This window comes from Accipiter gentilis, chromosome W, assembly GCF_929443795.1.
Source record: "Accipiter gentilis chromosome W, bAccGen1.1, whole genome shotgun sequence".
Lineage (NCBI taxonomy): Eukaryota > Metazoa > Chordata > Aves > Accipitriformes > Accipitridae > Astur > Astur gentilis.
In genome coordinates, this window is record NC_064918.1 from 8,482,933 (window position 1) to 8,496,743 (window position 13,811).

At 45.1% G+C, this 13,811-nt stretch overlaps 1 long non-coding RNA gene across 2 annotated transcripts; it reads left to right on the forward strand.

Moving 5' to 3' along the window:
* The first annotated feature begins 518 nt into the window (after positions 1–518).
* On the forward strand, positions 519–11,995 carry LOC126035411 (uncharacterized). 2 transcript variants are annotated; one of them, XR_007504909.1, is made up of 3 exons: positions 519–893; positions 6,449–9,766; positions 10,467–11,995. It is a non-coding gene; the product is annotated as an uncharacterized LOC126035411 (long non-coding RNA). The 2 variants fall into 2 exon arrangements; XR_007504910.1 differs by having other exon boundaries at positions 560–636.
* The last annotated feature ends 1,816 nt before the right edge of the window (positions 11,996–13,811 follow it).

Below are 13,811 nucleotides of genomic sequence, written 5' to 3' on the forward strand. Positions count from 1 at the left end.
TTATTTACACAGATTCATACACTGTGTTTAAGGGATTGTGGCAGTACACTCCCCCTCCCCCCCATCCTGCCAGCAGGAAACGAAACTTCTCCAGGCAGGGAGAAGGGGAAGGAAAAAAACCTAAACCCTGGAGGCTGCAGGTTGAAATTTGAACTGGCCAGTCGAGATGCGCCAGGTACACCGAGGTGACCCTCCTGGCCAATAGGATTAAATGACCACAGGACAGATTTGATAGGGGTATAAACAGGGTCCCGCCGGAGGACATGTTGCCAGTCCTCCTCGGAGCAGCGGGTCTGCAGTCAGGGTCTCCCCTTTGGGTCGGGGCACTGCCCGAGGTAACTCCTTGAGGGAGAGAGCCCTCAGCTTTTAGGTGAGCGATACGCGCGTTTTGGAGCCATCACTTTAAATCTTGGGGATTCTTGAGTCAGCTGTGTAGTATTAATTCTCTTTACATCATTGGGCCTGTGGTTTTATAAAATGTTACCAGACTTCTAACTAACTTCTTACTGAAGACTAAATCTGACTGCGGAGCGAACGCCCCTCGGCGCGCCCCGAGCATTTTCCTCGGAGGAGCCTCCGCTGCCAGCCGCTCACCGCGGGAGCAGACAACAACCTCCTGAAGCCGCGGACCAAACGGTATGTTTCACAAAGGGAGCCCGTAAAAGTACGGGCCGGGGCAGCTGGTAAATCGCGCAGAGACGTCTGGCGTGCAGCGGAGTCCCCATATGGGAGGAGGGTACCCTGTATGGTAACAAGGGGGGATTTGCTGACCGATAGAGCGGCCGCCAGTGATCTTGGGGATAGATCGAGCAAATCCGGGGTGACTACTGCATCCCAGTATCGGGAGCCAGGACGGACCTGTCGATGACTGGTATATAAGAGGCAGGAGAAAGGTAAACGGACCCCCTTGCAATTGTGCTTGGTACATTTTTGCAGCTGCTGAAAGGTTGTCAACTGGAGCGATGATTGTATATTGTGAATGTTTGGAAATTTTATGTTAAGGATTTTTATGTGAGTGTGTGGAAATGTTAAGTTGAAATCTATATGTGTATATATGTTTGTTAATGTGTAAATGTCTTTATGTATTAATGGGGGAATAGAACAAAGAGAATCACTTCTTCGGTGGCTTGGGCTTGAACCTTGGGAATATTTAAACGACGGAGGACATTGGATAAGAAGGGAAAATGGACAATTTTATTTAAAAGGAGCATATGTGACTCCTGCAGGCTGGCAAGTAGCTTTGGATTGGGAACAACTTGCTTTAAACATATCTCAAAATCCCACAGTTGGTGGACAAATAGGGGTGATTCCCTGCTTTGTATGTGGGCTTGCAACTAGACTGTATAATAATTGGCATCCGGCTTGTGTTTTGTTGAAGTGTAATTCTTGTGGGAGAAGGGGGTATTGTACATCTAGCAGATGGAAACCAGACTGCCCTAAGTGTTTTCCCCAAATTTCACACTTTTATGATCAGGAAAGAGCTCACCAAGAATCCAAAATAGTGAAATTGGTGTGTGGAAGGGAAAATTTAATCCTGGAAATTTGGGGCATGTGGGAGGAAAACTGGGAGAAGACTATAAAGAAGTGTAAGAAACGATTTGCATGGAGGCTTATTAAAGGAGAAGCCACAATCAAACTTAAGAATCATTAGGAGAAGTTATAAAATGGGAAACAATCAAGGAGGAATATTGAGGAAGAGTCCTCTGGGTTGTGTAATTGCCCACTGGAAAGATATTGTTGGGACTGGAGATATGGAAAATAAAAAGAACCTTTTAAATATTGCAATCAATGGTGGCTGTTGTATAAGTTAGAAGGTGATGCTAAGTGGCCACTTAATGGGTCACTAGATTATAATAATCTATTACAACTAATGCTGTTTATAAGGAGAGAAGGAAAATGGGATGAGGTTTCGTATGCAGACATGTTTTTCACCCTCCGAAACCATCCGGAGTGGCAAAGGGACTGTGGAATGGTACCCCCACAGGACCCCATGGTGCTTGCAAGAGAACAACAAGGAGCTTAGAGGTAAACTGAGGCGGTGTTGTTTGGCATATAGTATTGGACAAAGATGTACAAAGACAAATAAAATCCATCAGGCACCAGAACGCGATCTAACTGATTTGTTTAAGCCTCTCCCTCGACCACAGGAACAGGATGCAGACTCGGATAGAACTCTGACCCCCCCAGACAGCCCTGTATCTTCCCGTACTGGGAAGAAAACTACCTCAACAGCTTTACAAGCACCTCTCTGAGAGGCGGTGGGGCCGGATGGTGGGATGATGTTAATCAAAGTACCCTTTTCTACTGCTGACCTAGGGGAATGGAAAAAGGTTGCTAAAGATTATAGGAGTGATCTGGTAAGTGTAGCTAAGTATTTCCAATTTATTGTAAAACAGCATAACCCTGATTGGAAGGATATACAGCTATTATTGGAATATATGACTGAGACAGAGAAACAGCTGATTTTAAAAACAGCAGGGAACCTAGCTGAAGATCATTATAAGATTACAGGAGGGGACATCAAGGAATATTTCCCTCTCCAAGACTCAAAGTGGGATGTTAATAGATCTGCACATATGGAAAGATTGCAGGGGTATCAGGAGTGGATTACAAAAGGAATGGAGAGAGCAATCCCCAAAACCATAAATTGGTCAGCTTTATATGCAGTTAAACAGAGTCCTTCTGAGTCTCCATCTGAATTCCTGGATCGACTGAGGGATGTAATGCACCGCAGCACACTGCTGGATCCTGGGTCAGAGGTAGGAGTACAACAATTGGTCTCCCTGGTTTTGGGTCAATCTACGGGGGCCTTAAGGTGCAAACTTCAGAAATTACGCCCTACAGAGGTAGGAATTTAGAAATATTGTTGGATGAAGCGTGGAGAGTATTTAGTAACAGAGAAGAAGGATATAGGCAAGGGCAAAGGAAATTAATGGCTGTTATCCAGGAAAAAAGAGGAAGAGGGCCTAGACGAGACTTGCCCCGACTGGGCAAGGATCAATGCGCTTTTTGTAAGAAATTTGGTCATTGGAAAAGGGAATGCCCAAGGAACAAGGAGGATCAGAGGGCTCAAACAGGAAGAACGGTAGCCCATGTGAAGGGAGACTGATGGGAACCTGGGGAATCTACCCTAGCGGATCCACTGGTTATAATTAAGCTAGGGAAAACACAACAAGAGGTAGAATTTTTGGTAGATACAGGAGCAACATACTCGGTTCTGAACCAAGCTTTGATGCCCCTGGGAGATGATTATGTCATCATGAAAGGAGCAACTGGCCAAAGTGAAAAGGTGTATTTTTGTAAACCTTTAGAATATAAATTAGGAAAACAGCGGGGCATTCATAAATTTTTATATATGCCCAACTCCCCAAAAGCAGTTTTGGGAAGGGGCTTGTTGGAACAATTGGGAGCAAAAATTGTATTCAAAAAGGGAGAAATTATTCTGGAGGTAAAAGATCAGCAATATATTCAAATATTGAGTCTAACCTTAACCAGTCTCCCCTCAGAAGGAAAGATTAACAAGGACATCCTAAATCAAGTGTACCCAGAGGTATGGGCTACCAATGCATCTGGAAGAGCGAAAAGTGCTCCACCTGTTGAAGTTGGGATCAAGGAAGGCCGAAAGCCAGTAAGAATTAAACAATATCCCCTAAAGAAGGAAGACAGAGAAGGAATCTGGCCAGTGATGGAAAAATTTTTGCAGTTGGGATTATTAAAAGAGTGTGAGTCGAGTCTGAATTCAATACCCCTATGTTACCTGTTTGGAAACCTGATGGGTCATATCGGGTGGTCCAAGACTTACGGGCGGTGAATAAGATAACTGAAGATCTTTACCCAGTAGTGGTGAACCCATATACCCTGTTGACTGTATTAACACCTGAATTAACTTGGTTTACTGTTTTAGACTTGAAGGATGCTTTCTTTTGCCTCCCTCTCCACGAGGCCAGCCAAAAATTATTTGCATTTGAATGGGAAAACCCCAAAAGTGGTCGAAAGACCCAGCTCACTTGGACAGTGTTGCCATAAGGATTTAAGAATAGTCCTACCATTTTTGGCAATCAGCTTGCGAAAGACTTAGAATCCTGGGAAGCCCTGTCTGAGGACGGAAAGTTGTTACAGTATGTAGATGATATCCTGATCACCACCAAGACAGAGAGAGATTGTATGACATGGACGGTGAGTCTGTTGAATTTCCTGGGACTCCAGGGGTACCGGGTATCCAAGAAAAAGGCACAGGTAATGCAACGCAAAGTGAATTATTTGGGCTATGAAATTAGTGCGGGACAAAGAACTCTGGGACAGGCCCGTAAAGAGGCAATACGCCAAACTCGGAGACCTCAGACAGTGAAAGAGTTACGAACTTTTCTGGGAATGACAGGGTGGTGCCGATTGTGGATCTATAATTATGGATTGCTTGTTAAACCACTGTATGCACTAACAGCCACTGAGCAGAAACACCTTGAGTGGAACAAGGAGACCCAACGAGCCTTTGAGCTACTGAAAAAGGCTTTAATGTCGGCCCCGGCCTTAGGACTCCCAGATGTGAGTAAGCTGTTTCTTCTTTACCCCTACGAGAAGCAAGGCGTTGCCCTGGGAATATTAGCACAAAACCTGGGCCCATATTGATGGGCAGTTGCCTACCTCTCTAAGCAGTTAGACATGACTGCAAAAGGTTGGCCTGGATGCCTGTGGGTGGTTGCAGCTGTGATACTGAATTTACAGGAAGCCTGAAAGTTTACTCTGGGCCAGAAAATGACTGTTTTGGTGTCTCACACAGTAGCACCAGTACTGGAAGCAAAGGGTGGACACTGGCTCTCTCTGCAAAGATTCCTGAGATATCAAGCTATATTGGTAGAGCAGGATGATGTGGAGATTGTAGTCACTAACATTGTCAATCCAGCTTCTTTTCTCAGCGGGAACATAGGAGAACCAGTACATCATGACTGTTTGGAAACCAGTGAAGCAACGTACGCAAGCCGCCCAGACCTGAAAGACAGCCCCATGGAGAACGGGGAAACTTGGTTCACAGACGGAAGCAGTTACGTCCTAAATGGTAATCGACATGCGGGATACACCGTCACCACCAGCCAAGAGGTAATATAATCAGGGGCTTTGCCCATGAACACCTCCGCACAGAAGGCAGAAATAATCGCTCTAACCCGCACCCTGGAATTGGCACAGGGCAAAGTTGTGAACACTTATACAGACTCAAAATATGCCTTTGGAGTTGTACACTCACATGGAGCAATTTGGAAGGAGAGAGGACTATTGAATTCCCAGGGGAAAAATATCAAATACGCAGAAGAAATTCTGAAGTTACTGGAAGCTGTCCAGCTCCCTAAGAAAGTAGCAATTATACATATTAAGGCACACCAGAAAGTGAGCTCAGATTTGGAAAAAGGGAATGAGCTGGCGGACAGAGAGGCAAAACAAGTGGCCAGAACAAAGGTAAAAACAGAAGGGGCCTTAATTCCCGATAGGCAGATTTCCCTAAAAGGTAAGCCAGAATACACCAGAGAAGATCAGAAGCTCATCACAGATTTAGAAGGGTCATATAATGAAGAGGGGTAGGCTCATACCCCACAGGGAAAACTAATCATTCCCTCTTGTTTACTGTGGCATTTGATACAGGAGGAGCATAGGAAAAGACATTGGGGGACAGAGGGTCTGTATAATCATTTGATAAGAGAAATTGTGGCTAGAAATTTATATACCACGGTGAGACAGGTGACTCAACAATGCGATCTTTTGCCTTCAGACTAATCCTAAGAATACCCCCTAACCAGAAATGGGTCAGACGGGGAAAGGCAATGGGCCTGGACAGCAATGGCAAATTGATTTTACAGAACTTCCAAGAAAAGGGGGGTATCGATATTTATTGGTATTAACTGATACCTTTTCAGGTTGGCCAGAAGCATTCCCAACAAGAATGGCTAAAGCTCGGGAGGTAACTAAAATACTGGTCCAAGAGATAATACCACATTTTGGGGTTCCAGCAACCATGTCCTCTGACAGAGGACCACATTTTGTCTCAAGAATAGTACAACAAATTAGCTGCCATTTGGGTGTAGATTGGCAGCTTCATACTCCATATCACCCGCAGTCGAGTGGTCAAGTGGAAAAAATGAACCACTTAATCAAACAGCAAATTGTGAAATTAGGACAAGCAAATTTGACATGGCCTCAGTCTCTCCCTTTAGCCCTTCTGCGTATATGAACAAGACCAAGGGCAAGGGAAGGACTGAGCCCCTTTGAAATCCTGTATGGACAACCCTATGGGATACAGAGAGGGGTGTCTGTACAAGCAGGGGATTAAATTATGACTTCTTACATGGTAGCACTAGGCAACCAACTCGATAAAATCAGGAAGCATGTGGTAGGGACTTGAGGGAGAGGTTTGGATGGGCCTGTACATAATGTACAACCAGGAGATTATGTGTATATAAAGTCTCTTACAGAAAAAACCCTGGAGCCACAGTGGGAAGGACCATTCCAAGTACTACTCACCTCCTTTACTGCAATCAGAATCAAGGAACAGAATGCTTGGATTCATCACACCAGAGTGAAAAAGACACCCAAAAGTCCATGGAAAGTCACCACACAACCCAATGGACACTTAGTTTTTACGCGGTAATATGGGCAACCGTGGGGACAAGAGGCATAGCATGGGATGGGAATGTGTTTGTTCAACTCCACGAGAGTATTGCAAAAATAGTGACTCAAACTGATTGCTGGATATGTTCACATTTTCCTAAGGGTTTTGGACAGGGCTACCCCATAATTGCTACAGTCTTTTCTAACACCTCTGTGATAGCAGCAGCTTTTAATAACATGTCCCTTGTAATGAACGCTGCTGCACCTATGTTAACCAAGAGAGACGAATAGAAACAGACCTCTCTCAAATTTGGAAACAAACCCAACTTTTACATTTAATGTCACAAGATGACACTTCACAGGGTTTCACTGAGATATGGGAAAAATTAACCTCCTGGTTGCCAAATTTGGTATGGTTGAAGCAATTATTTGTCACTGTAATAATCATCATTCTCTTGTCTGTGGTCCTTTGCATAGTGGTTCAATGTGGCTTTTGGTGCTGTAAGAGTACAGGAGACTCTTACAGTGAATGGAAGAAAAATCAATTACAACGGAAGCTGTGGTCCAACAAATATTTTGAGAAAATGCTAGATAGGGAAACAATTTATTAGAAATACTAGGGTTAAAAGTAGTAAAAGAATTTACTATTTTTGTAGAAAGGGGGGACTGAGAGAAGGGGAGTTAAGCGAATCTTAGTAGATATAGTAGATATGGATGTAGATTGGAGCTGTTTAAAAATTATCTAGCTTGTAATGAAGTTAAAGGAATTTCAATAGAAGTAGACATAGCCTAAGGGGATGAGAGATGATGTTTAACGTTTACATTGTTGAAACTAACTGAAGCAAGAGATAGTCCCTGATAAGAAGCAGGAGTCGACCCCAAGAATCAGCCGAGGCCAGCCTTGTGATTTGGATAAATGCCGAGGAGTGACTGAGTCTGCACAGGGACAGAAGGTTAAGAGTTCACTGGGAAGAAGACATACAGCCTTCATCTTCATGACCCCCGACGACCACCATAAGGAGGCACTGTGCAGGTGCAGTTGGGAGGAACTTAGGGAAATGACTTATTGGAACTAATTTTAATATGAAGCTGGGATAGGTCATGCCTATGTATAGGTGTATGGTGAAACACTATGTATATGTAACACTTGATTGTATAAATTTAAAGCGAACTCCTGAGTCAGGTGTGCACGACTTTTGGTGGGACTACCCCCTGTGCTGCCCTGCGCTGAATGAACATACCTACTTTATAATCTCACTGATTGTGGAGTCTGTTTCCGCATGTCATTACTATCCGGGTAAAGGGACTGTTGGAGTTAATGGAGGGAGTGCAAAAAGCTGCCTGTGTTCAGGCCATGTATGATAAGAGGGCAGCAAGGGATACTGATGGCCACACAGGTGGACCCCTGCCACCTTAGACCCCTTACTAGAGGTCTGCTGGATGTTTTAAAGATACACGTCCAGTCCCTCAGAGAAAGAATCCAGGGGCCATTGATCGTAACCGACAGAACCCCCAGGGGCCGCCTGCGCATGTGATGATTTGGGAGGAAGTACTGCACAGCATAGTAGTTTACGGGCGCGAGATGGGATGGGCAGAGCTGAGCAGTGGCACGGAGGGCAACAGGAAGGTCCGGGCAGCCAGTTGTAAACCCCGCCCCGAGCGGTCTCGATCTCGTGGGCGGTCGGGTCGGAACTACGATACCGGAAGGAACGCTCTCTGGCAGAAGGCACCGGCACTGGGGGCAGCCCGAGCCGTGCTGCATTGGCAGTCCGCTGACGACATCCGGGAGTGGACTTGCTGGAGGGGAAAGCTAGAGACCACAGGGAAGCGCCAGCAACCCCGCCCCCTCGGGAAGAGAAACGGGACCCTTTCGCGGCACTGCGAGAGGAACTGGAAGGGCTAAAAACTAGGAGCTGCGGTTTGGGGTTCAGGCCGCCCAATCTGCGTGGTGAATACTCTGTTACATGGTGAATGCTCTGCTGATAGCCTTATATACACATTCCCCCACTATTGCTCACAATGCTTTAGCCAAGCTCCTTGATGCTGTGGAAGTACCATCAGGTGTTCACATATATCAATATATAGATGATCTCCTAGTCGGTGGGGATAACAAGGAACAGGTAGGGCAAGTGGCTGAGGCCATCTGGAATCTGTTAGTCAAGAATGGGCTAGACATTCCATCTTCTAAATGTCAAGGTCCTGGACAAGAAATTAAATTCCTGGGGGCAAGATGGATAGCTGGAGCAGTTGCGGTACCTGATGACACTCTATCAGCTATTGAAAAGGGACAGACTCCAGGCAATAAAACAGAATTACAAGAGCTGTTAGGTACTTTGGGCTACTGGAGAAAACATATACCAGGGTTTTCAGTGATTGCCCGCCCTCTCTATGACTTGCCCCGAAAGAACAGAAAATGGGATTTGTAATAAACTCTGCGTAACCAATTTGTTAATCAAACCTGTTGGTTGTTAAAATATATTGATCTCTACAACTTAGTAACTAAGCTGCTTTTAACCGCAATAACTTGTTAGGCAATTGCAGAAACTAGATATTGAGCTAAGTAAGCAGGAGGTGCCAGTCTTGATTACCTTATCATATAACTCCTCAAGAGCAGTTTTCTGAGAAAATAAGGAACTGGTCCCAGAAACCAGCCAAGGCCGATTCCGTGGCTTGGACAGATAAACTTGAGGGAGTGTCCTCTTGGAACTAATTGTAATACCTCTTGGAACTAATTTTAATACGAAGTGGGAATAGGTCATGAATATGTATAGGCGTACCGGGAAATCCCATACATATGTAACACTTAACTGTTTAACTGAAACACGTTACCGTATCAAGTGCGCGCCGTTTGTGGAGCGGAGACTCCCCGGCCGCCCAGCACTGTTTTGCCTGCTTGTTGCTTGCTTCAATAAATCTTGATTGAATTATCCATGGGCTGGCGTACAATTTTTCGTCGTAACTTATAACAATTTGGTGCCGTGACTCGGATAAGATTAACTTGGTTTGGAATCTAAACTCTGGGGAGGCGCCCCATCCTTGGATGGCCCCGGAGTGGACGATATCCTTTCCAAGACCCTTACCTCCGAACCCTAAATTTGGCAAGCAGGCAAAAGAACACTGCAGTACCCCGTAATTTTCGTGCACGAAGATCCGGATGAAGACTCCAGGTTAAGTGAGTATTGAAAGCGTTCCCGTTTGGTCGGGGTGGGTTTCCTGAAGTGCGCATGAACGAGACGCCTCCGAGAGGAGTGAAGTGAGTGCGGACCCTCTTGTAGAGCGGTTCTCATTGCCCGCGAGGGCGTGAGCCACGAACGAGGGGCGGGAGCGTGTGTGTGAGAGAGAGGCACTTCGGAAGATGGGGCAGAAGAAAAGCAAGCCTTCTGACTCCATGATGGGTTCCCCGGGGTGTAGTTCGCCTGGGAAGAGGGATGACTCCATAGGGAATCCTAAGGACAGTCTCCCTATGATACCGCCAGATAGTCCTTTAGGGGTAATGATTGCCCATTGGGATGACTGGCTGCCCAGACAGGGCAAAAGCAGAGAAAAAATGATATATTATTGCATACAGGTGTGGGGTGGTAAACAAATTAGAAGAGGTCAGGTATTCTGGCCTGTTTTTGGGACGTTTGAGTATTGGATATGTCAAGCCCTAAACATATATGTAAATTCTAAGGAACCCTTTAGTTTAGAAGAGAGTGAGTATGCTAATTTATGGATAAGATTAGATACCCGAATCCATGTATTTGCTCTAAGTGAAAAGAACCATAGGAAAAAACCTAAAAGCCCCGAAGAACTTCCCACACCTCCTCCCCCTTATGTTCCCCCTACACTCGCACCTGACCCAATCCCCCCTTCCTCCTCTTCCCCGACAGCCCCAGCCCCAGACTTAGACCCTCCGAGTTCCCCTGAAGAGAGCAAGAGAATAACGAGGAGTCAGACCAGAAGGAAAAAGCAGTCAGAAGAAAAATTATACCCCTTGAGAGAAATAGCTATAGGGGGTCCACAGTATGGCATGGGATTTGTGTCAGTATGTCCTGGGTTCAGCTGGGATAGAGTTAATTTTTACGGGAACCTGGGAGGTGGGGGCATAGCCGGGGCAGCTGACCTGAATTTAGCCAAGGAGCTATTCCATACCATGTGACATCATGCTCAGTATATAAATGGGGAGCGGGCCGGGGGGTGCTCTCTGTTTTCGGTGGGGGAAGTGGCGGAGCGTCGGGTCCTGGGTGGTGAGCAGTTGCACTGTGTATCACTCTTTTTTGTATACTTTTTCATTAGTACCGTTGTTGTTGTTGTAATTTCTTTGTGTTTGTCCCAGTAAACTGCCTTTATCTCAACCCTCGAGGTTCCAGTTTTCTTTTTTCTTTTCTCTCCTCCGTCTCCTCCCCATCCCACCGGAGGGGGGCGGAGGAGTGAGCGAGCGTCTGCGTGGTCCTTTGTTACCGGCTGGGCTGAAACCACGACAGAAGCGAAGGTCAGGGTATGCGATAATAGATGGGACTACCCTAGAGGTAAAAGAATCCGGCCCCCTCGATGCGACGTGGTCAGCCCAAGCTTGTGAATTATATGCAGTACTAAGAGCTTTACAGTTACTGAAAAATGAACAAGAGACAGTATTTACAGATTCCAAATATGCCTTCAGGGTAGTTAATACATTTGGCAAAATTTGGGAAGAACGAGGGTTGGTGAACTCTCAAGGAAAAGGTCTAGTACATGAGGCCTTGATAAAACAAACTTTAAAAGCTCTAAGAGGACCTAAACAAATTGCAGTAGTGCATGTAAAGGGCCATCAGAGGGGTATCAATAAACAAATAAGGGGAAATAATTTGGCTGATGAAGAAGCAAAGAAAGCCGCCTTACTAGTCGTAAGGGAAGGAGAACCAACACAGACTCAAATAAAAGCCAATAGTATCGTGAGTTTTACCACTCAAGAAAAGGAGAAACTCAGACAAGCAAGAGTTATTGAAAAAGAAGGGAAATGGTTTCTCCCTGATGGAAGAGAGGTAATTCCAAAGGGGCGGCATGGAGAATAATGAGAAAGTTTCACAGGCAAACTCATTGGGGAATACAGGCATTAGTAGACCAATTCGGAACTAAATATATGTGTATAGGAATATACAATATAGCCAAAAAAATCGTTGGGGAATGCCTAATGTGCCAAAAGATAAATAAGCACCAACTCAGGGAAAGAGTACTAGGAGGGCGTGAACTGGCTAAAAGACCATTTGAAAGAATACAAATCGATTTCACCAAACTTCCCAAAGTGGGCAGATACAAATATCTCCTAGTACTGGTGGACCATTTGACCCACTTTGTGGAAGCCTTTCCGGTAGCCCGAGCCACTGCAAAAACCGTAGTCAAGGTACTGCTGGAAAACATCGTATCACAATATGGAAACATAGCAGTAATTGATTCTGATCGGGGACCCCATTTTACCTCCATGTTATCAAGGAAGCCTTGGATCCCTTAGGGACTAAATGGGAATATCATACCCCATGGCATCCACAGAGTTCAGGAAAAGTAGAAAGAATGAATGGCGAAATTAAGAAACATTTGACTAAATCATTGAAACTAAAATGAACTGGATAAAATGCTTACCATTAGCACTATTAAATGTAAGGACGCAACCCAGAGCAGACACTGGGATCTCTCCTTTTGAAATGTTATATGGGATGCCCTATGACCTAGAAATGCCAATTGAACACCCAAAGATAGAAGAAAAATTCTTACAGGAGTATATCATTGAATTCATGAAGAGACGGCAAGAACTAATAAAGAAGGGACTGATAGTGCAGAGGCCACCCTTAGATATTGCAATACACAAAATTACGCCTGGAGATAAGGTATTGATCAAAACCTGGAAAGAATCATCTCTAACTCCCTGTTGGGAGGGACTGTTTCTTGTTTTGCTTACTACAGATACTGCAGTCCGGACTGCCGAAAGAGGATGGACTCATGCAAGCAGAATCAAAGGACCAATTCAGAGTTCTCACTGGGAGGCGACCAGAGACCCTGACAGCTTGAAAATTAAGTTCCGAAGAAAAGTGGATGAGTGAGACTATCTTTTGTAAAGATCCTCACTGTATATGTTATCCCTTTGTATGTTACAGGTGTAAACTCTGTAGAGAAAAGTGGTGGACACATTGCTCCTATGGGTATTCCCCTAGTGGTATTTGCCACGAACGTTATAATTACAAACGGGAATTAACTGAGCAAGCATTACGTGTGGGAGTATCAACCGGGAAAATTATAAAGGACTCCAAAGAGTGGTGGGATATTTTTGCTAAAGGCATAAACCCAGAGAGGTGTTGTCTTTACGCAAACGAGCCGTGTCTAACGAAGGCTGAAATAGTGCAAATATCTTGCAGACGAACAGTGGTCAGAGTGGGGTGGGGAGCTTGGAAAGTGAAGGATGAAAACCGGGACGCATGTAAGTCAAAGCAAATCAAATATAAAGGAGGTTCCCCTGAAGAATACGACTGCTGCCGAGAAGATGGTACACCTTGCTGCTCTAAGCAACAGAGTAGGCAGAGAAGAAGGCAGAGATGTACTGCTGTGGGGATTAAGGTTGATGAACCACCTCCAGAGAAGGCTCACGGAGCCTCTTGACTTATCACTCCCAAACAAAACGTCCTCAGAGCTTCCCCGAAGTCTCCCATCTCTCACCAGGGATAAAGACAAAACCCAAAATGATTATCAACACCCTCGGAATACCTGTCGTAAGGGTAAGGGTACACCACTTTTCTCGAATTTAAGATTAAGCACTTGGATGATAAGACTGTCACTAATGCTAATAGGGATAACCCAAGGTAAAGGGAACTCCCACCAACCTTATAAATGGACGCTCTATAGGTGGGAGGATCAAATGATATTACAGCAAGTGATTGCTACCAGGGCCCCAAGTTTTAATCGATCTTTATGTCAACTCGTACCCAGAGACCCATGTCTACATAACTTAGGCTTTTATTTTTGTCCTAGTTCTAATCCTGGAAAGGGGTATTGCAACCATCCCAACTCTTACTATTGTCCTTATTGGGGTTGCGAAACTATAGCTTCTGATTGGACTCCTGGGGGAGGTCCAGATAAATTCCTATCTATAGGATGGGGACCTCATGGATGTACACCTGCTTCACATGGTTGGGATGGAAGCCAAACAGGACCATGGAGTGGAAATTGCCCATATATATATATATTAATGTAACCAACCTAATGGATCC